This window comes from Henckelia pumila, chromosome 2, assembly GCF_033568475.1.
Source record: "Henckelia pumila isolate YLH828 chromosome 2, ASM3356847v2, whole genome shotgun sequence".
Lineage (NCBI taxonomy): Eukaryota > Viridiplantae > Streptophyta > Magnoliopsida > Lamiales > Gesneriaceae > Henckelia > Henckelia pumila.
In genome coordinates this window covers 18,054,905-18,078,203 of record NC_133121.1, presented here as the reverse complement: position 1 = coordinate 18,078,203, position 23,299 = coordinate 18,054,905, and the positions used below count along the sequence as shown (strand labels likewise).

The 23,299-nt window shown below is 33.3% G+C and overlaps 1 long non-coding RNA gene across 1 annotated transcript; it reads right to left on the bottom strand.

Annotated features, from left to right (window-relative positions):
- Positions 1 to 3,841: 3,841 nt before the first annotated feature.
- On the bottom strand, positions 3,842 to 4,221 carry LOC140879720 (uncharacterized). Its single transcript, XR_012149495.1, has 2 exons — positions 4,181 to 4,221; positions 3,842 to 4,083 (listed from the first exon to the last, which is right to left on the bottom strand). It is a non-coding gene; the product is annotated as an uncharacterized lncRNA (long non-coding RNA).
- Between the last annotated feature and the right edge of the window lie 19,078 nt (positions 4,222 to 23,299).

The window sequence follows — 23,299 nt, the reverse complement described above, 5'->3', positions numbered from 1 at the left end:
TGCAACATGATGACTGGTAAAAGATCATCTGAAAAGTCATGCTCAGAACCGGCGCCATATGAGTGCTGCCACCGCACGGATCAACCTCTGGGTGCAACCACACTCGTCTAGTACACCAGAGTAGACAGACATAAATGCCCCCGCCGTCGCGGTACTCTCAGTGACAGACTATCGAGTATAGAGCTGAGCGGCTCTATAATCAGGTATAACAAGGTATAGGCTCAATGTGTATATGCACATGACATATGAGTATAGAAAACGGTAAATCATACATCATGCCATATAATAATGCCAAATAAATGCAACATATAAACATGTATACTCGCTGGCAATCTCAGTCAATGTGTACGTACCTCTAGGCTAGTTCAAGTATAATAGGATCCTAGGTTCCAAGCCTATATTCAAAAGTTCACCGTATCACTACACAAGTTCTATAAGCCTTAACTAAGCTAATAAGTACTCCCAAAACTTAAATAGATTCCCGGACCATACCTTCGTCCGTAGTTAGCCCTTTGGAGTCGCTAGTCCTGGATGACTATAACCACACCTTGGTTATTCCAGAACCTCTATTATAACCGATAGGGCCCTCAAGTGTATATCTCACACTATATAACTGAAGAAGGAAACTCGGGAATTCGTAATTGAAATGAACTCAGAACGGCCCTATTTATAGCCAAATTTCTCTGCCAGGATCGGAACTTCCGATTTCGGGATCGGGGCTTCCGATCCAGCTCATTGCGTGCATGTCTGCCACGCCAGGATCGGAACTTCCGATCTACGATCGGAGCTTCCGATCTTCTCTATGATCGACACTTGTCAAAACTCGCGACTGAGTCATCAATCATTTCTGGCAGCTGGGGATCGGAACTTCCGTTCCAGGATCGGAGCTTACTATCCAGGATCGGAGCTTACTATTTGGGATCGGAGCTTACTATCCGGCCCAAAATTAAAAAGCCCAAATTTTACTTCTGAAGTCCAATAACACTCCGAAATTGGTTAAATACCAACCCTTAATCATGTTTAACATATTATTATCTTAAAATGGTTTCTGGGTTACTACAAAAACACCCTATGGATGTTTGATGATTTTGAATGCTACACAAGTGCTCGGTTTTCTTTTGATAAAATTTTTTAAATTTTCGCTGCGTATCCGGGCATGAGGTAACTGATCCCCAACAATACCTTCACGTCATCTTGTTTATTTGTAGTTTTCAATAACTCTCTCTCTCTCTCTCTCTCTCTCTCTCTCTCTCTCTCTCTCTTTTACTTTTGCGAACCTGACAGCTGGTTGGCGCCTCTTGGGTTTTATATATTTTTGTGTCGAATATTTCCGTCAGCGGCTTTTGGAAGTCTTCCACAACTATAGACAGTGTCTTTTTCTGTTTACGAATTTCTTGATCCATCTTGAAAAAAAACACATGCTCTCCCTTGGTTGTGTTGTCAAGAGCAATGAGAAATTTAGTTTCATCTAGTTCCTGTTATTATAAAATTTCGGTGGACAGATTAGTAAATCAGTTCAATGCACGGTTTAGTAAACACTAAATTTTGAACTTGACATTTGGATTTACGATTACAGTTATGTATACCTTATTCAGTAATTCAATGTATTCTTCCACAGAGCAACCAATAAAATTTGCAGCGACATCTTCAAATAATGTAAGCCTTGCTGATGTATCAGTATCTTGCACTGTCATTGTTAAATGATACCTATAGAGATTCACTTGGCATCAAAGTATATGCATATATTTTCCAACATCAATTGACACATGCTTCATACCATGGGTTTTATCGATTTTCAATCTCACATATAGTTGCTTTAAAGCAATAATACATGTTCTGTGAAAAAGAATAAAATTATCAGTATTTATGTTGATGACATAAATTTGCTTACATGAACATATTTTATTTATTTGTATTTATATTATATTATCTTATGGAAATCTATTTTGAAAATAATATACTGTGTTTTAATATTGTTTGTACCTGCTTCAAAGAATCATTCTTATCCACCAACTGCTTTAGTTTGATTTCCTCGCATTCCTTGATTGACTTTTTTCTGCCCAAAGTATATTAAAATTTTGTTTTTCCACAATAATTTCCAACCTAGGCCAAAAAAAATTTGTTAAGTAGCATAAAATATATTTACTGAAAAAAATAACAATGATTGTTTTTGTACTATAAGTTTATTTTTTCTGCTTCATTGTATTTTGGGTTCTGTAGCATTCTCGTTGTAAATGTTGACTGAAACTTAGAAAATCCTGGATTATTAACAAGAGGATGACCGAAATTGTTCATGAACATAACACAAGTAAATGAAAAAAAAAAATTATGGCAATTATACCATTATATATACTCATTTTAAGATTGCGGAAGGCCACAATTGAGTTCTGAATACGATTTTCTTCTAGAAGTTTTCCTTCATTCAATGTGAGATCATCCCATTAGTTTATTGTGATAGTTTGGAGCCTGCAAGAAACAATATTTAGAAATAATTGTTGAATTAGGTGATTATATTTTACGAACTTACATTGTGTTCATTAGAAATACTTTCCGTCTCTAACCAAATGTGATCTTGTCTTGTTTTATGTAACGGGTAACTTGTCGGACTTTCCTCAAAATTCCAATAACATGTGCACAAAGGAAGATAGACTTTAAACAAACTAATCATTTTTTCATATATTTAAAACAATAATTGTGACTACATTTATCATGTTCATTATCAGTGGTTGGATTTGATTTTAAGGCTACTAAAAGACCATACCGAATTATCCAACAAAATATAAATAAAAACTTATATGTTTCATTACAAATCAATAAAAAGATTCATCCTTTACCTCTCAACCACTAAATTATTCATAAATTTCATAAATTGTCGGTCCCACGCTCCAAAATTTTGGACTACAAAGTTATAAACGCATATTCCCAAAGGATATCATGAATCTCAAAGAAAACAAACGAAAAGCACAAACCGACCTCAGCCAGGTATTCATGAGTCTCTCTAGTGCTCTCCGGAGCCTCTTTATTTCAAAGAAATACGAACAAATGAATACATTTCATTTACATATTTTTTTTCATAAATCATATTTTTAATAGACCGTCAACTTATCTTCGTGATCGTTTTTTATTTCAATTGTCACCACTTATAAAACTAATTCTGTTATTACTTTATAAAAAAATTTATGCATTTAAAAGTTTAAATTAAATTAAATATTTCTAAAAAAACATTCTATCCAACGTATAGTGATATTTAGTTTATATATTTTTTCCTAAAACCAAATATTATGTAAAGTTTCATTCTTGGGAGAATTTATATCTCAGAAACAATGAACAAATATGTCTGTGGTAATTATGATAGTTAGCATAATGAAATTTGAAACACGTTGTAATTGGTAATTCTACGATATATAATGTTAATCTTAAAAATATACCTTTTGGCAATTATTTATTTTTCATGTAATCAACAGGCACAAAGCTAACATCATAGAATAATACCCACCTGCTTGAGTTGGAACCTCTTTTTTTTATTTTCTTTCTTGGCTTAGATGCGTCCTCGGGCTGTTGTTCGCCTTCAGAGGCACTTTCTGCAAGTTTCTCTAATATAAATATAAATACATTTGGCGGCATCAAGTAGAAAATGTGAGACAACTATTATTTTTTTTTGAACTTTGACGTTTTATAATAGCTTACAAGGAGAAATATACCTTGGGAAGTAGAATTTGATGACATATTATCGGCGGCCGTAGAATTACTACCTTTGAATACTTTAGAATATTATATCTGTGTCACAATAGCGGCAATAATAAAGTAGGAGGTAATTGATACCCTTTTGATAGAATAAGTGAAGGAAAAATGAATTGTATGCTATTATAACATATGACAATAACATTGAAAAATAAAGAGGGCATAGATGTTTTTGCCCTATTTTTTTACAAAGAGAACAACTCATGACAATGGGCATCACAATGATGAAACGAAATTTGGGAAACCTGATTGAGTTGGAACCCCTTCTCTTTCTTTTTTTTCTTGACTCAGTTGCTTCCTCAATCCGTTCTTTGCCTTTTGTGGAACTTCCTGCAAATGCCTCTAATATTAATACAATTGACAACATCAAGTAGGAAACACGAGTCAACGAATATTTTTTTGAAGTGAGGTTCATAGCAGCTTACAATGCAAAATATACCTTGAGAGATAGAATTTAGTGGCATATTATCGATAGTCTTAACCTGTTGATGATAAAATAAAATAAAATAAATCATATCAGAATATTATATCGTATCAAAACAGCGACAATAAGCATATGAGTAAATGTGGCTCGGTAAAATGTTACATTCGAACCTTTTGGATGAGAAAATTGAAGTAGTTCGGCCCATAGTGAACTTGTGATTTGATGAGGAAATTGGATATACAAGACCTGAACACCTGAGATGAAAATGGAGAAGAAGATTAGTCTTGGAATTATGACGAAGATTGAGGGATTAAAATATTTGATGTTAAAAGTACATTGTACTGGTGAAATTTAAAGAAGCTTAGACTTTAATTAATTGAGTACATGGATTGTTACTTTTATAGTAGAATTTGTTTTTTCTACTATAACCGTGTGAATAAATGAGACCAAGAATTCCAACTATTTTGGATTAATTAACCACATACAGATACCACACTTCAATTTCATTTTAATTCCAAAAATTATTATTGTTTGTCGAAGGTTAGAACCCATATGCCCAACCAGTGAAATGAAAGCCTCATCATTCCACGTTTCCTGTGTACGATTTATGTTCTTCTAATAATCCGAAATTCACAATCTATATAGTCCATTGATAATCCGAAATTCACAATCTATATAGCCAATTGATTAAACCCTCACCAAATCACGCCTCCAGAGTGGGGTTTGAGTTATAATCAAACTAAAATATTTATTAATATAAATATTAATTGATTAAGATTAAGATATTATAAAAATGGAACTCATGAATTTATCTCTACATCTTATCACTTTGCGTTTGTGTATTAAGGGATTAAAATATAAGAGGCTCCCTGTTCCATATGTTGTTGTGAGAAAGTAGGAAGCCGTAATTGTAAATTGGTTTGGAAATACCTAGATGCCGTAAGACAAGAGTGAGGAGAAGTATGAGTTAAATCGGTTCCGAAGCCATAGGTGGTCCTGTGAGTGCAATTTTTTGTGGAGGAAATGGTAGAGGGGCTGTGTATGTGGGTTTTTTTTATATATATATATATATATATTTCTAATAGGATTGGTGGGTGGGAAAGCGTTTGCGAGTGCAGTTTTTGGTGCCGAAATGGTAGAGGGGCTGTGTGTGTGGGTTTTTTTGTTTCTAAGAAAAAATAGTGGGTGGGAAAACGTTTGGGAGACGGTGACTTCCAATAGATCAAGGGTGAAAGGGTAAATTCACAATTGAGGAGTGTGCAAATTATTCACGGATTAAAATAGAAAAAAGGTAGATAGATTTAGACCAAGCGGAGTCTATCAGTCCTAAAGTCCATTGTGTAGTTCATGTCACGAGCGAGGGTCTTGACGATATTTTTAAGCCCACAATTGGTATAATTTAGTTCATGATATCTGAATCTCGGCATCTGAATGTATAACTTTTAGCAAACCTGTGTTTTGATTGGCTAGTCTCATTCATCATCTTTTTCTTGAATTAGTTTAGTAACTTATGGGCTCTTGATTTTTCATTTTCTGATTAGGAATTAATGCGAAATTAAACCTAACATGCACAAACTTTTAGTCTCAAATATAATTGTGAAGGACTCGTTTATCTTTACTTCAAAACTACTCTATTATGTCGTCTTCCATGAAAGTTGAATCATTACCATCTTGACTTTTTTTTAAACATCTTACTTAAATATTTTTCCAACAAAATAGAACTTTGAAAGAGAATTCTATGAACAAGTGTACGTAATTGATTAAGATCCTAATTGTTCAATCTCATGACTTGCCACATGTCTCGGTATTTTTCAATATATTTGTTACAGGTTTATATTTTAACCTTGTTATGTGTGTCATCTTATCTTTAGTTTGAGATATTTTACTGTCGGTTGAACATGACTCTGTATCCATTGATAATTCTCAGTTTGAGCATAACATTTTTGGTTACGCCTTACAAATATTTGTTAACTTTTTATATATTAAAACATATCAAAAAGATTTATTCTGCATTTATCGCATTATTATTTATTTTTAACAAAATACCTCATAAATTTAGTCGCCAAAGAAGCTTGAGTGATTATAGAATTTAAAATTTGCTTCCCATTATTTTGAATAATTGATGAGCACAAATTCTATAGCTTATTTGGCATATTATTTGTCGTATTCGTGCTTATCTGACATTTTTATTTCGAGTTTTGCGTCTAAATCGTCATACTTTTATGTGTTTGTAGGTTTGACTAAAATTTGAGAAAGCTTAAATATTGAAAAAAAAGTCAAACAATGCAATGTCACGTTGGAACTTGGCCGGAAAATACGAAAAAATCATAAAAAGCCAAGAAGATTGAAGAAAATTTCATGCACGGACCCTGTGCATGCTCTGGAAGGGGGTCCGTGCATTTTGTGTAAAAGAGAGAGTCGGCCAAGGAAAATATCCGGATCCCGTGCCCGTTTTGGATGAACATCCGTGCATAAGTGTTGTGAAGAAATCCGAGACAGAAGACGTCCGGAGGTGTACACGGACCCCGTATCGTTACTGTTCACAAGATGGAAAAAATACCCGGAGGTCTGCACGGAGATTGTCCAGAGTCCATGCACTTCGCGGATTTGGAAAAAATTCTATAGCCAGAATTTGAAAATTTCGATACTCTTATTATTTTGGGCAATATTAGACATTATTTTGGACGAAAAATAGGGCTTTTTGGAAGGAAAATATAAATAGAATCAAACCCTAATTGGAAAGGACTTTTGACTTTTGAACTTTTGCAAGATTTCAAAACTGACGGCTGAGAACTTGGAAGAGAAGAAGCGAAGAACGCAAGCAAGACTCGCGTACCATCGCTGAGATTATCTTTATTATTATTCTTCTTTCTGATTTATTATAAATTCAAACATGAGAATTTTGTCTCTTTTTGATATTATGGAGTAGTCGTCTTTTGACCGGGGCCACGATAAGGCCAGACTATTGATTTTTGTTTATGGAATGGATTGATTGATATTTTGATTTATTTTATATTTATTGATTAATATTTGTGCATAATCTTACTTTTAATCTGTCCAATTAATTGCATGTTTGTTGTTAGATCTAGACTTGAAAAAGAAGAGATTGAAATTAGCTTCAAAAATATTAATCAACGCATGATTAAACTGACTAGAAATAGTATTCGGTTTCAGTGTGCGATTTTAGGCGAAAGCTGAAATTCCATAGTTGCGAATGCGTTTTTGTTTAATTAAATTTAATTATAAATAATTTGACTGTTAGATAAAAATAGGATTGTTGATTCTAGAAATAGATTAATAATTATTCTAGGGAATTTCATCGTGAATATGGATGATTCTTGCTTGATTATATCCAATACGTAGCAATCATCGATGTCTGGTACCGTTGTGTGTTCCTGGTCATTTTCCTAAAATTTGAATCCATCTTAAATTTATTATGTTCTTATAATTTAATTTAATTAAAGTTTCTGCTTTAGAATAATTTATTTTATTTTAATTAGTAGTTAATTCATAAAAATCCCTCATTTTATTTAGCCTAGATTAAATTGAATAATTTATATATTAGTATTTAAACAATAATCTCTGTGGGATCGACTTGGACTCTATCCAACTATATTATAACTTGACCTAGTTCATTTGCTAGAATTATCCAACCGAAATCCTCGGTGAGTAGACCTGGCCACGGTCCGGGTCCGGGTCGGACCCGCCGGTTCAGGGTGGTGTTTTGCCAACCCTTAACCGGCCCGCCCATGGCCGTTTCCGGTCCGGGTTGATGAAATGGCGGTTCCGGTCCAGGTCCGGGTCAACCCTTATAATTTTTTTTAAAAAATAGCGCCATTTTTTTTAAATGCGAGGGTGTGGCGCGCCCGCGCCTATCACCTGCGCAGTCGCGCGGCTGCTGCACATTATTTTCTACGAAGCGGTCGTGCGAACGCGCCGCTCAAGGCGCGGGCGCGCCAATGCTGCGCAGCAGCCGCGCGGCCGCCCAAATGAGAGGCGCGGGCGCGCCTCCTGGGTGCGAAGCTTATTTTTGCTCTTCAAAATTTTTTTAATATTTTTTGTAAGACATTTTTTTAAATAAAATCAATCAAATAGTTCATATCTCTATAACAAATATATATTACATTTATTAAATAAATATATATTAGAATTTCAATATCTATTACATTTTATTCTGCTTCACTCGCATGTTCTCCTGTCGTAGTTTCGGATGTTCCTTCGGCATCATCTTGGTCTTTTTCATCACTTTGAATATGTTGTGTTTGAGTAGCGGCTTTTGACCAATCATTGAGCAAACATTGGGCTTCCAAATTTTCCGGCCTTAAGCTAGAACGTCTCTCGTCCAATGTATTTTCTCCAATACTAAATGTTTGTTCCACTGCAACTGTTTAAACCGGACAAGCTAGAATTTCTTTTGCCATTATAGCCAAAATTGGATATATTTGTGTTTTTTGCGACCACCATCTCAAAATGTCGAAGTTTTCCTCATCTATATCACTAAAATCAAAAGTAGTGGTAAAATAATTCTCAAGTTCCTGACTGAAACTTGAGGATCCTCCTGGACTTTTCGTCTGTTCCCTTAATAAAAATTGTGCTTTAGTAAGTTTAGAAGTAACATTACTAGTTCAGTGGATTGTGTTTCATGTGAAATAATTTGTCCACCATATTTGATGTTATATTCATTATAAATATCAAGTAAATGACTTTTAATATTAAACAAAATCAATGGATAGAAGAAATCGTTTTCGCAATAGGCTCCAAAGATTCATAATATAATGTTAACATGTCGCTTAAGCCATCTTATTTAAGTCTAGGATCTAAAACAAAAGCACATAAAAAAATTTCAGGAATGAGCAAAAAATATTTTTCCCATTTTGCTTTCATGACGAGAATACATTGAGATAAAATACTATCATTAGATTTAACATGTTCATGAAAAACACAAGCAATGTTGCAACAATGTGTTTAAACTAAATGTGAAGTAGGATAATAAACACCGGATAATTGGTCACTAGCATCATTAAAAACTTTTAAAATTTCACAAATACTAGTGCATATGTTCCATTGATTTGAAAACAAATAAATATCACGAGCTTGAACAAATTGATGAAAAAATGTACAAAATAAATCTTTATATTCAAAAGAGGATAATAAAAATTTATATGTTGAATTCCAACGAGTTGGAACATCTCGTGCAAACCGCTTAGGCTTCATACCATTTACTCTACAAAATTTTCCCCATTGCTTCATAACTTGAGGATGCGTCCATAAATAATGAATAGCGTTCCTAATTGGTTGAATATGTATGCCTAAACTTTTTAGCCCATCTTGAACACACAAATTTAAAATATGACATGTGCATCTAATATGAAAAATTTTTCCACCTAGTGATGGTTTACATATTTCAATAAGCTCACTCTAGAAGTATTTGCACTAGCATTATCAAAAGACATTGAAAAAACTTTGGTAGTTAGACCATATTCTTCTAAAATAACAAATATAAGTTGAGAAATATTTTGTGCCGTATGTAATTCGTTGAAACATCTATATGCAAGCAACTTTTTTTGAATGTTCCAATTATTATCAATCCAATGACATGTAATACCCATATATGAACAACTTTGCCAATGATCACTCCAAATATCGGAACACAAAGAAACTTTATTATTCAAACTATAAAATTCATTAATTAATTCTTTTTTTTGATCGACAACTAACTTTTTCATTGTGCGTTTGAGACTATTTCTTAGAATGCGTCTAATAGAAGGATTTGCACTTGTAGAAAGCCAATTTTCAAAACATAATTTATCGCTAAAACTAAAATAAAGTTGTTCAACCGCACAAAATTTAGCTGTTTCTTCTCTAAATCTAGCTTCGTTATATTTAAATAGTTGAGATTCATTACCCGATTGAGAAGAGAATGCCGGAATTTGAGTTTGAGCACGATCAATCCCAATTTCCATCGGATGATTTTTCTCGATATGTCGCGTCAAGTTCCATAACCACCTCCTTGTTTAAATTTGTAACATTTTGAACAATATTTGCATTTGGCTTGCAAATCACCGGAGGGAAGCGTCACCTTGTCGAAATGTTTGGTGAAGATATCGGATGTCGGGCGAGGCACCGCTCGAGTTTGTCTTTGAGAGGCCGCCGGATCTTTCATACTTTATTGACTTGCATGATGACGTGGTGGTTGTTCAACTTGTTGTCTTTGTTGCGCCTCTTGTCGAATTTCTTGAATTTCATCATCGGAATATTCAAGATCAAAGCCATCGACATTGAATTGAAGATACTCGACCTCGGGTGGTATGATGCTCTTTTTCTTTCCTTTTCCTTTGTCACCCCTATGACTTGATCCTGCTCCGGACATTTGTAATTGTATAAATATGAAAATAAATCAACAATTGAAAATAAACCAATAATCAAAACTTGATATTTTTATAATTCAAGAAATTAAAAGGAATTTAGAATGAAGAGGGAATTGTGTAAACAAAATGAAAGGGGGTTGGGGGTATTTATAGATAAAAATTAGGTTTCTAAAAAAAAAAAAAGTTCCCGGCAGACCCGGCGGGTCGGCCGGGTTTTAACGGCCACGAAATCGTGGCCGTTGAGAGCTCCAACGGCCACTTTCTAGTGGCCGTTGGATCATCTGGGCACCCATGGGAGCGCCACGTGTCCAACCCGCCGGGTTGGAACCGACCCGCAGACCCGTTCAATCCGGCGGGTCCAACCCGCCGGGTTGCCGGTTTTCCAAAGAAAAAATCGGGACCGGACCGGACATTTGCGGGTTCGGTCCCGGTTCTGGGTCCAGCCCATTGACCCGGTTAACAGCCCGTTGATCACTGGCCGGTTTCGGGTCAAAACCGGCCCTTGGCCAGGTCTATCGGTCAGTAATCAAGGTAAGTAATCGTAGAGTCTTTTTCGTATTTTCCTTATTACATATAAAATACTTTTCATGCTTTTTAGATGAAATATATAAGGAGGTTTGTGGGTTTATTGGTTTGCCCTCTAATTTCTATCTATTTAGAATGAAATTTCTTGCATGAAATCAGTTTTTGAAATTTATGGACTTAATTGGTAGTTGGCTAATCTCTATTGTCTAGCGACAGATACTTGATTGTCCAATTTATGAGATTTCTTTGGAAAAGAGAAACAAACCAGAAGGCAAAAATTTTGCGGGTAAACTATTTCTTTTCCTTTTCAACTGTTAATTAAAGGTTCTTATGAGGTGATGTGATTATTGAAGTCTTCCTCGTTTTATATTTAAAATTTTGGCAGCACAATTGTTGATGGCACGGTTCCTTTTTTCCTTTATTTCACGTAATTTTGATTGTTTTGCAAAAAGTGGACTACCCATTGGTTTTAGATGTGCTTGATGTTTGTTTAGATGATCTTCACAAGAAATTGGAAGTTCCTCACGGGGTATAACTTGTTTTCACTAATTAGAGTGAAGTCTAATTTTCTTTTTTGATCTTTGGATCATTTTCAATAGAGTCTTTGTTTTTGTTTGTTGGATTTTTCTCATTTTAATCATCAAACTTGAAAGGAATATTTTATTCCTAAAATTTCTCAAAACTAAAAAGATTTTATTTAATGTTTTTTGCCTTTCTTGGACATAAAGTACTTTTAGATAAGTTATTTATTTCCTTAATTAAGTAATTTTTGATATATTATTATGCTTAATTATAATATTTACTTATCTCATGTCTAATTATTCTTTTCTTATTTGTGTAGATTTGATTTGATCAAATCTAAGGAATCATACACATGCAAGAAAACTAATATGAGAAGGATTCTTGCATATATATATTGAAGATGGGCGTGTACAAAAGAGAGACGAAAAGATCGACCGATTGAGAGAATTTTGAGAGAGCTTTTGTGCGTACAATTTAAGAAGAATTCTGAAGTTCTTCTATAGCTCGTTTATGGTCGTGATCACCTATTTGCCTTGAAGATTTGAGAGCACTGAAGACTGAAGAATTGTGTTGCTCTCGTGGATCATGTTTTGGCATCTAGGGCTAACTCCTTGCTTTGATTTTATTATTCTATCTTGCATAGAATTTTAGGAGTTGTTTTTATTGTTTATTTTCTCACATGTTTTGAGAATATTGATTTTTGAAATAATTCACTAGTTTTAGGGTTTTTGTAAAACTCTTTGATTGTTTTCTAGTGAAAGTTTTGCCCTGAGGTGCTGCAAGAGTATTTTATACTCTTGATACACTAAGAACTGATCCTGGTTTGTTTATTTTATTACAGGGAATAATATGGACTCATCTAATACTGCGAACTCGTTTTTGAAACCTTCGGTTCTTTATGGCACGAATTATGCGTTGTGGAAGACAAGGTTGCGCTATACTATCAAAGCGATGGACAGGGGCGGTTCTACTAAGGGCAAGGGGGGGCAGGTTACCCCACCCCCCCCCCCCCCCCCCTGATTTTTTTTTAAAAATTATTAATATATTTTTATATTTTAAAAATAATAATATATGATCATAAATTAGAAACCAAACACAAAAATATAAAAGAAGGTCAAAAAATTTAAGTGAATCTTTATTTTTTAATATGTGCAAAGTGACCTAAAAATTTGTGGTTCATAGTTTTTAAAAAATTGTAGCCCAATCACTAAGTTTTTAAACCTAAACACAATGGGTTTTAAGTTTTTAAACCTAAAAAAAAATTTGTTGAAGCAAGAATTGTTAGCTTACAAGCTTCTAAGTTTGTATTTTATTTTACCAATCGCAACAACTGCATTGAATAGAAATTTTTTTGCTGAAAATATTTCTACGAATATTAATTAGTTATATTGAAATAAATATATATATATAATATTAGTTTATCGAATGAAGTATTATTAGTTATTTTCAGTATATATCAAGTCGTAAGGGTAAATTATAAATAAAATTTGAAATATAAAAATATTATTAAATTTACTATATTTAACTTTTTTTATGTGATGATTAATTATGTGTGTGTATATATATGTGATAATTTATTCTGTCCGGCTGCCCCCCCTTAAAAAAATTCCTGGATCCGCCTCTGGCGATTGATGTTCGTGCTTGACAAAGCATTCTGACTGGTTGGACTCCTCCAAAGGTGCTAGCTCAAGCCAGAAGCAACTTGGACCGCCGAGGAAACACAAAGCTCAAGCTACAATTCCAAAGCAATCAATGCAATTTTTTCATCTGTGGACATGAGAATGTTTGAACTCATAGCTGGCTACACCGTTGCCAAGGATGCATGAGAAGCTCTTCAAGAACACTATGAAGGAACTGATAGTGTGAGAAGAACAAGACTGAGATTTCTAAACACAAAATTTGAGAATCTCAGGATGGATGAGAATGAGACTATTGCTGATTATGATAAGAGACTTAGGGAGATAGCTACAGAGACTTTAAATCTTGGAGGACCTATTGCTAGTGAAAATATGGTGAACAAGGTTCTTCGGTCTTTGCCAAAGAGATTCAATGGGAAGATTTGGGCGCTTGAGGAAGTGAAAGATACCTCAAAGATGAAATTGACAGAACTTATCAGTATCATTCAAGTGTTTGAGATGAACTTTACAGCACAAGAGAAGGATAAAGGGAAATCAATAGCTCTTCAAGCTTAAAAGCTCTCATACGAGGAGTATGTTCAATTACACCAAAAAGTTCATCAGTCTGATTTAGAGGATGATTCGATCTCACTCATAACAATGAAATTCAATGATTATCTAAAGAATATGAAAGAGACCAGAAAGACGGACCATGTCACATCTGTCCATTAGCAAAACAAAGACGATTGCCTTTTGTTGCATCTCACAACATGTCTTACACTGCTTTTGAGCTTATACATTGTGATATTTGGGGTCCATATCATATTTCTACATGTAAAAATCAGAGATATTTTGTGACTTTAGTTGATGATTGTACACTATTTACATGGGTCTTTATTATTCAACACAAAGCTCAGGTTTTGGGTGTGGTTTCCAGATTCTGCAATTTAATAGCAACACAGTTTAAAGAAACAATCAAAGCCTTCCGCACTGATAATGCCAAAGAACTCGCTTTTACTGAATTTTTCCAGCAATTAATTTGTTTTAAAAACCCCCAACAAAATTCAGTGGTTGAACGAAAACACCAACATTTACTGGATGTAGCTCGATCGTTATTTTTCCAGTCCCATGCACCTACTCATTTTTGGGGAGACTATGTTCTAACAGCTACGTACTTGATAAATCGTGTTCCATCTCCATCCACTCATAACAAATCTCCATATGAGCTATTGCATCGAAATAATATTGATTATTCTCATCTTCGTGTCTTTGGATGTCTTGCCTTTGCATCCACACTTGCAGCAAACAGAGGGAAGTTCATGCCAAGAGCTAGAATTTGTATTTTTTTGGGATACCTTCCTGGGATGAAAGGATACAAAATTTTTGATATCCAACTCAAAGAAATATTTGTATCCCGCGATGTGGTTTTTCACGAGTCCATTTTTCCATTTCACAACATGGTACCTTTGGCAATCTCAGTTGATCCATTTCCTCATACCGTCTTTCCAAAACCAGCCACCACATCTGATTTGGATTCTAACAACAAAATGGACATTTTTCATTTTTCCAGAACAGTGGAGGAAGATCTCATTAATATTCCAAATTCCTCCACTGCTCATGCTCCTTCACCCCAACCAGTCCCAATGCGCACCTTTACTCGCACCTTGCGACAGCCCTCATATCTTCGAGACTATCATTGTCAATTGCTGACATGCAAATCAGTTCCCCATGACACTGCTCGATATCCTATAAATAATTATCTTTCATATAATTCGTTGTCATCCTCTCATAAAAACTTTGTGCTCAATGTATCTTCCCAATATGAGCCTCAATTTTTTCATCAAGCTGTGAAATTCTCTGCTTGGAGGATGGCTATGAAGGAGGAACTAGATGCCATGGAAATCAACAACACTTGGTCCATCGTACCTCTCCCTTTGGGTAAACACTCCATTGGTTGTAGATGGGTATTTAAAATCAAATATGCATCGGATGACTCGGTAGATAGACACAAGGCTCGCTTAGTCGCAAAAGGGTATACACAACAAGAAGGAATTGATTTTTTTGAAACTTTCTCTCCAGTTGCCAAACTTGCTACTGTTAAGGTATTGCTTGCACTGGCTGCCAGTCATAAATGGCATCTTGCTCAACTAGATATAAACAACGCTTTCCTAAATGGTGACCTCCTCGAAGAGGTATATATGGATCTACCTCTTGGTTATCCAGTCGCTGCATCACAGTCTTCGACATCTCAGAAACTTGTCTGTCGTCTTCATAAATCCATATATGGCTTAAGACAAGCATCTCGACAGTGGTATACAAATTTTTCCTCGCCTCTTCTTGATTCTGGTTTTGTGCAATCCAAATCAGATCATACTTTATTTACCAAAGGTTTCGGTTCATCATTTCTTGCATTACTTGTCTACGTGGATGACATTATTATTGCAGGACCCTCCTCTGATCTTATTCAAGCAATAAAGTCTGAACTTCAAACCAAATTCAAGCTTAAAGATTTGGGAGAACTTAAATATTTTTTGGGACTTGAAATTGCAAGATCTTCTCAAGGGATATTCTTATCTCAACGCCATTATACTCTCAATCTCCTCGAAGATACTGGCTTTCTTGACAGCAAACCAGCAATTATTCATATGGAACCTAGAGCTCGTTTAACAATTGCCGATGGTGATCTTCTTGATGACACAACTCAATATCGTCGACTCATTGGCCGATTACTGTATCTGACACTTTCAAGACAGGACATCATGTTTGCTGTTCATAAACTCATTCAATATGTATCCAAACCTCGTACCTCCCACTTAAAAGTAGTCCATCATTTACTCAAGTATCTCAAGTCTAGTCCTGGCCAAGGCATATTCTTTCCCACTAATTCCTCTTGTCATTTGCGTGCTTTTTCAGATGCAGATTGAGCAGCTTGTTCGGATACACGAAAATATGTTACTGGTTTTTGTGTCTACCTTGGGGATGCGTTGATATCCTGGAAGACAAAGAAACAAGTAAACATTTCTAGATCATCCACGGAAGCAGAATACAGAGCACTTGCGAGCACCACCATTGAAATTTTATGGTTGTTGCAACTTCTTAAAAACTTACATGTTGATTCACCCACACCAGCTAGCATCTTCTGTGACAATCAATCAGCTATTCATCTTGAAACTAATCCAATCTTCCATGAGCGTACCAAACACATAGAGATTATTGTCACTTCATTCGCGACAAAATCAAAGATGGTGTAATCAAACTATTACCCATTCGATTCAATCTTCAACTTGCCGATATGTTCACAAAGCCACTTCCACACATGACACTGTCCCAGCTGATGTCCAAGATGCTCCTCAAAAACATATATCATCCATCTTGAGGGGGGTATCAGAGTTATTAGCAGAAATCATTAGAGTTAGTTAAATAGTTATTTTAATGGTGGTTAATTAGCTCAAGGAAGTTATCTCATATGTATAAATAATTGTACTGTAAGTCACGAGAACAGGGTTCTTTTCATTCAATGAATATTCAAATTCATTTTGTTTCATATTCGTAATAGGATGTGTTGATTGATTAGGGGGCGGAGCCAAGCTATATTTGTTTCCAATCTATAACCGCTTTTAACCGTATATTTACCATTCTTGTTTCCCAACCAAAACCGAATATCCTGCCCCGCCGATTTAATGGAATATTGAGGATTGCCTCTGTCTCATGTACTGAGAAAGAATTTCTCACAGAAGCTTTATTCCATTCCCCTGTTGAAGAGATAAGTTTTTGTACTTTCATGTCTCTATCATGGGCGACTGATTTGAACAGCTGGTGTAAGAGTGGATTCCTGGAATCCATGGATCCAATTTTGCCACAATGTTCTGTCCATTCCCCACACGCCAACACAATCCTTTCTTGATAAGATCACGGCTCCACAAAAGCGAACGCCAAATATAGGATGGTTGTGATCCCAAACCCAACATCGTTTCTATTTCGTCATATAGACCACAAAAGTGCTGTTATACCTTGTCTATTCACTAAGTCCAACAAACTGTTTTCACACTTTACAAAAAGCATTTTAAAATTTAAACACCTCAAATTCAAGGACTGTCTCCACGGTACAAAAACAGATTTTTCTAGCGTTTTTATGTCCTTATTTATACATATCATAAGAAACTTCTCAGCAGGGACAGACCCATGATTTTGCTGTAAGAGGGGCTAATTTTACATGAAAAAATATGAATAAAAATCATAGGGTCAATATACATATTAGATATATGTTAATATTTTATTATTCATATATCTTTCAACTTGTTTATGATTTAAAAAAAAGTTTGAACATCAATCATGCTAGTAATGACACAAAATTTTAATATATCAATATCCTTATAAATATTTTCTATATTCAATAGTGAATGTATTTCAATAGTTAAATTATATTTTATAAAAAATTTCATGAAAATTTGATGGGTTAGTGAATCAAAAAAAATTTCTCTTTAAAATTAGTTTAATAATTGTTTTATATTTTATAAAGTATAAATTTTTGAATTTGATAATGTACATAATTATAGATTTACTTTGTATTTATGATGTTATTTTCTACTCAATAGCATATAATGCTCAATATATTGAATGTTCCATGAAATGGTCTATATATACACAAAATTTAGAAGCCTAAATAACTTGAAATAAAACTCATATATATCAATAAATTAAAAAAATTCAATTAATTACAAATAATAAATATATATAATTAACTCAATAAATAAATAAATAGATATATATATATATATATATATATATATATATATATACACACACTAACTATATGGGCTGCCCAGCCTAGCCCTCCATATAGTTCCGTCCCTGCTTCTCAGGTGTCACCCATATCAAAATTGGTTCAAAACAAACACACTTAAATTTAAAGTTCTTATAATATAAGCATCCGAAAAGAATATTCATCTTGTTTATATAAATAGTATCTATCAAATCTTTTACAGTCTTAAAATCTCTCTCATTCAGATATGGGATTGGTTCATTTATGTTTTCCTTCGCCTAAAAATTGTCGGGAGCTGCTCCTTTTCCATGCAACCTCTTGGCACAAGTGAACACTTCCGCCCTCTTTTCATCCTTAGAATTCTCAAAAATTGTACACGAAAATTACGGATAGACGTTGGCTACCCAGTTGAAACTTTGCTTGTGACTTTTAAATAAAACTAGCACAACTATGCATGTGATACATGCTTACATACTTAAAAAGATTAAATATTTTTTTGTAAAAAAATTATAGGTTATATTAAATTAAAAACTTTAAAAATTGATAATACTTTTTTAATGGTGATATGATTATTTTAAAATTTAAAAATATAAATAGAAATAAAAAAATAAATAATTTATTAGGATATGATAGTTTTTTATAAGATACATTTTTTTACTGAAATAAGTTTTTATGATTTTTTACTAATAAAAATAGAATAGTTCTGTAACTTGAGAAGAGGTATTTTGGTGTGTTTTTTGATAGTATAGATATGACACATTTTTTCATGATAGTTAAATTAAATTACTAATAACCAAAGCGTACACTTTAACTTGATTTTTTTCAATTTATATTTTCTATCCATAATTAATGAAGAATGTAATTTAAGAAATTTGCAACTTGTTAATATTACAAGAAAAAACACGTACACACACAGTCACACAGACACATATTGAGAAACCAAATAACAGGACACTAGTGCATAACTTGTTAATATTACAAAATTAATAGAAAAATAATCCATTGAAAAATAATATAGGGTGCATTTGAATTGAGTAATTTGAACTTTGAAGTCTATGTAGCTAATGCATGCTCATTCTTTAGATAAATTAAACAAATTAAGGAAATTCAAATTATCTCCTATTTATTTTCACTGTTCAGATAAATTAAACAAAGGAAAATTAAATTATATCCTACTTATCTATATATATATATATATATATATATATATATATATATATATATCTATATCTATATCAATATCTAAAGTTTTTTTAGGTTTACTGTCTATGAAAGTTAAACATCTTTTACAAACTAACTTTGATATGGTGGTGAAGTTTTTTTTTAAAAAAAAAAAATCCTATAACACTTTTTTTAAGTTTTAACCATCCAATTATATATACCACATTTTGTTTTACATTTTATCATTTTAATTTCAAAAGTTAATAACTTCCATTTGAAAATTAAAAAAATAATTGATTCTCTAACATTTTTTTTGTAACACATGCATTATGTGTGTTATGATCCACTACTATTAATTAAATTTAAACCCCTAATACCAACCAATTTTTGATATGTTGGTGAAATTAACTTTTTCTTAATTTCGAAAATTTCTTTAACAAATCAATTCTATATTTTACATAGCTTTTCTGACTTTTCATGATATTCTTTATATCCCATCATTTCAATTTCAAAATTGATTACTTTAATTTAAAATTAAAAATATACATATCTATTCCTATATATCTATTCCTATATATTATGTAAGAACCTCTTAGTCTCTTGGTATGCTAATTTAAATAATTAAATAAATTAAAAAAAAACCACCCACACACGGAAAAATGAGGGATATAGACCTGCTCTTGTTTTTAATTCAATAGATAGACCTCTGATCGAAAATACTATATTGCCCCTGCTTTAAGTGTTTTTTCTCTCCTCCTCTTCTTTCACGTCTCTTTAAGTGTTTTCTCTCTCCTCCTTCTCATCTTTCATGTCTCTGCGTTATTTTTTTTTTCTGTCTTCTTTTCTCACTCTCCTTCCTCATTTTCCCTCTTCTTCTTTTTTTTTTTTATTCACCAAGCGGTCGACCGCCTTGGGAAAGCGGTTGACCAAGGCTTGGGCTCGGTCGACCGCCTTCCCTGCCCAAGCGTCGATCGCCTTGGGAAAGCGGTCGACCAAGGCTTGGGCTTGGTCGACCGCTTGGGTCGACCAAGCCTGGGTTGACCCAAGCCTGGGTCGACGGTCGACCAAGCCTGGGTTGACCCAAGCCTTGGTCGACCAAGCCGGGCTGCCCGGCTTGGTCGACCCAGGCTTGGGTCAACCCAAACCATTGTATATATATTTTATTGTGTAGTATTATTATCAAAAATATTGGTGGTCTAGTGGTTAGAGTTCAGGAGGAGAGAGGAGAGTTTGGTTCGAATCCTGGAGAGGAGGGAAAATGAGTGTTGGACATAATTTTTTTTTTTTTCAAAAAAAAAAGAAGACCGAACTACTCTTAATTGAGACCCTTTGACTGAATTAAAAAGTCAAGAGTCCTTTTTATTGAATTAAAAACAAGACCAGACCTATATATTTAAATGGCCCCCCACACACTCAACCGCTTTTATCCACAATTCTCAATTTTTTTTCCTTCAGTTATGATTTCTTTTTTTTTCATTGAATTATTTTTTTCTTTTCAATTTTTGTATTTAATATATAATACAATAATTTTGTTCGTCGGCTTTAATTGAAATATAATTTTATTATAAAAATGGAGTTAGCACGCAATGCGTGCAACAAAATGCTAGTATATTTTATATTAGGGATCATTCGCATTGCGTGCAACACAATATGCTAGTTTACACTATAATTGTATTAAAAAACAACGGATTTTAAATCCACAAAATATCTATATTTATAATCTCTTTCTATCTCTTTCTATATTATAAAGAGAGAGGATATCATACAAACGACCTGGTCCGTTTGGTATGACATATTAATTTTGGCATGACAAAATCAATTAAAAATTAAAAATAAAAATAAAAAAACCTTAACTTAATTAAGGCCCGTCAGTTTGGTATGGGCAAAACCAATGAAATGAAACCGCCGCCCACCTCTTCCATCATCGTGGGTAAGATGGAGAAAGGAAGTCATAATCACCAATCGGTTTCTGCCACAAATCTATCGTTTCAAAACTCATTGGTTCATCTGTTCATCAGTCGATGCCGACAAATTTTTCGACACACTGAATAGGAAGTTTGATTATACATAGAAATCCTACAAAATATTTTTTGAAATTTTTATGGGTTTTGATCGAAGACGTGTGATTCTCGACAAATCAGAACCAGAGGACGAAACTTTATTCCTTTATATGGTACAAATTTCTGTTTCTTCATATATGTAGGCCCATAACCACTTATATTTGCACCAAATCCATAATTTCAGATCTTCACCGGTTGCTCATTCGAAGTTGATAAATTTTGACAGTGACATAATTGAGAATTTGATTCTTGCTATTTCGAAACTGATATATTTCTCCAGCAACGAGATTGGAAGTTTGATTATACATAGAACAAGCTTTCAAACGCCCTTAATTTGGCCTCTCATTTCTTCGAGGTTTCTGTTTCTTCAATTTTGTTCCATTGGCTTTGTTTGTTTCCATTTTAGTTATATTGATTACAAATTATTTATTGCTTTCATCTCTAATATGATAGATGTACGTAATCGAATAGTTTTTTATTTTGATTTTAAAATAGAACTACTCATTTTTGTGACCGTGACAAAGTATGTAGTTAAATGTGTTTATTGTTTGGCGACTACATGTATGGAATAATGTACTTTGTTTATTTATTTATATTTTATTCTTTCACTATTGAAAATCATGAACATAATTTCATTTAGTCTTTCATTCTTCTTCCCTTTACCTCTGTTTGTTAATGATTTTATGTTGTCCATTTTTTTCCATTTTACACTACTGAGATGTTGCAATTCTGATTTCTTCTTCCCTGTTTATGCATATCAACATGTTTTTGACGTTTGAATTATCATAAAAAAATTATGTAGGTGATTATTTTTTCATATTTTTCTTACCCGATATTGTTTGTTTCATTTTGCATTTAGGTTAAAAATTGCACTGAAGATTGTAAGTAAGTTGTGATATGATATCTTCATAATTTTTTTTGGAGTAAATGACATTTTGATTTCTTACTGTTCTTTGGTGTAGTTTTATTAAAGTAAATTCTTTTTGCAAATTCTTTAGATCAATTTCCTTATTTTCTTGAATTATGTTGAATTGACCTCCAATCTCAATGATAGAGAAGTGGAAATTTAAAGATGAGAACCATCAATATTTTTGTGATTTCAATTTTCAAGATGTTTCACCTTTTTTAGGAATCTGAAGGTTCTCTACATACTTTTAACAAGTTAAATTTTTTTTATTTCCAACACCAAAATATTCTCATCTTCAATGTTGGTCTAGCCAAGGTATTACATTTGGATTTGGTGTCATCTTTAGTCTGAGTTTGAGAGCCCGTTTGGATTTTGTAGAGATTTTTTAAAATAAGTGCTTTTAAAAGCTATAATTTTTTGCTTTTAAAAAAGCTCTAATTTTGAAACCAAACGGGGCCTGATTTTGTTAGAGAATATGACAATTTGTTTAAGCTGTGGTTTTTCTGATGTGGAGTGAAATTTGTGCATTTATTGTAGAGTTCAGTTTTCTGCTCTTAACATGATAATATACGAGATTACACACGCAACAGTATTATTTGAATAATTGTCTTCATGATGCTTTTGATTTTCAATGAGGCTAATGCTTTACGTATTTCAAATTATGCCCATTTCAAGAAAATGTGTTTTTAGCAGTGCTACAGTGTATGAATTTGATCAAATTTGGGAATTTTAAGCTATGATGGTACATAAAAACTTATGTATGAGGCGAAATAATATTTACTCAGTGGTGCAATTGCAATTAAATATGTAGAATCTCTTTTATGAGTGAAAAAACTTAAAATATGTATTTGATTATTGAATTCTTACATATGGGCTTCACTCATTTTTCTCATTATGTTACTCAATTTAATGAAATTTTACTTTACTAGCTTATGAGTAGTATATAATGCTTCAAACCAACACCGCCAGTTTAAATTTGACGACATGTAGTACGATTTTCATATACTGTTTTATTTCCATTGGTTAGTAGTCTTTCTTTCTCTCGGTTCTTTCTTTAAAGTTTCTGAAAGGTCAAATATTAATTTTGTCTAAAGTTGGGTTCTTGCTTTGGAAATTTTACGAGGTATAGTAAAAATTTTTTACGATTAAAGCGATGTATAATTTTATATCATAGTCCACTTATTATCACACATGTTATGCTTAATATTTATAC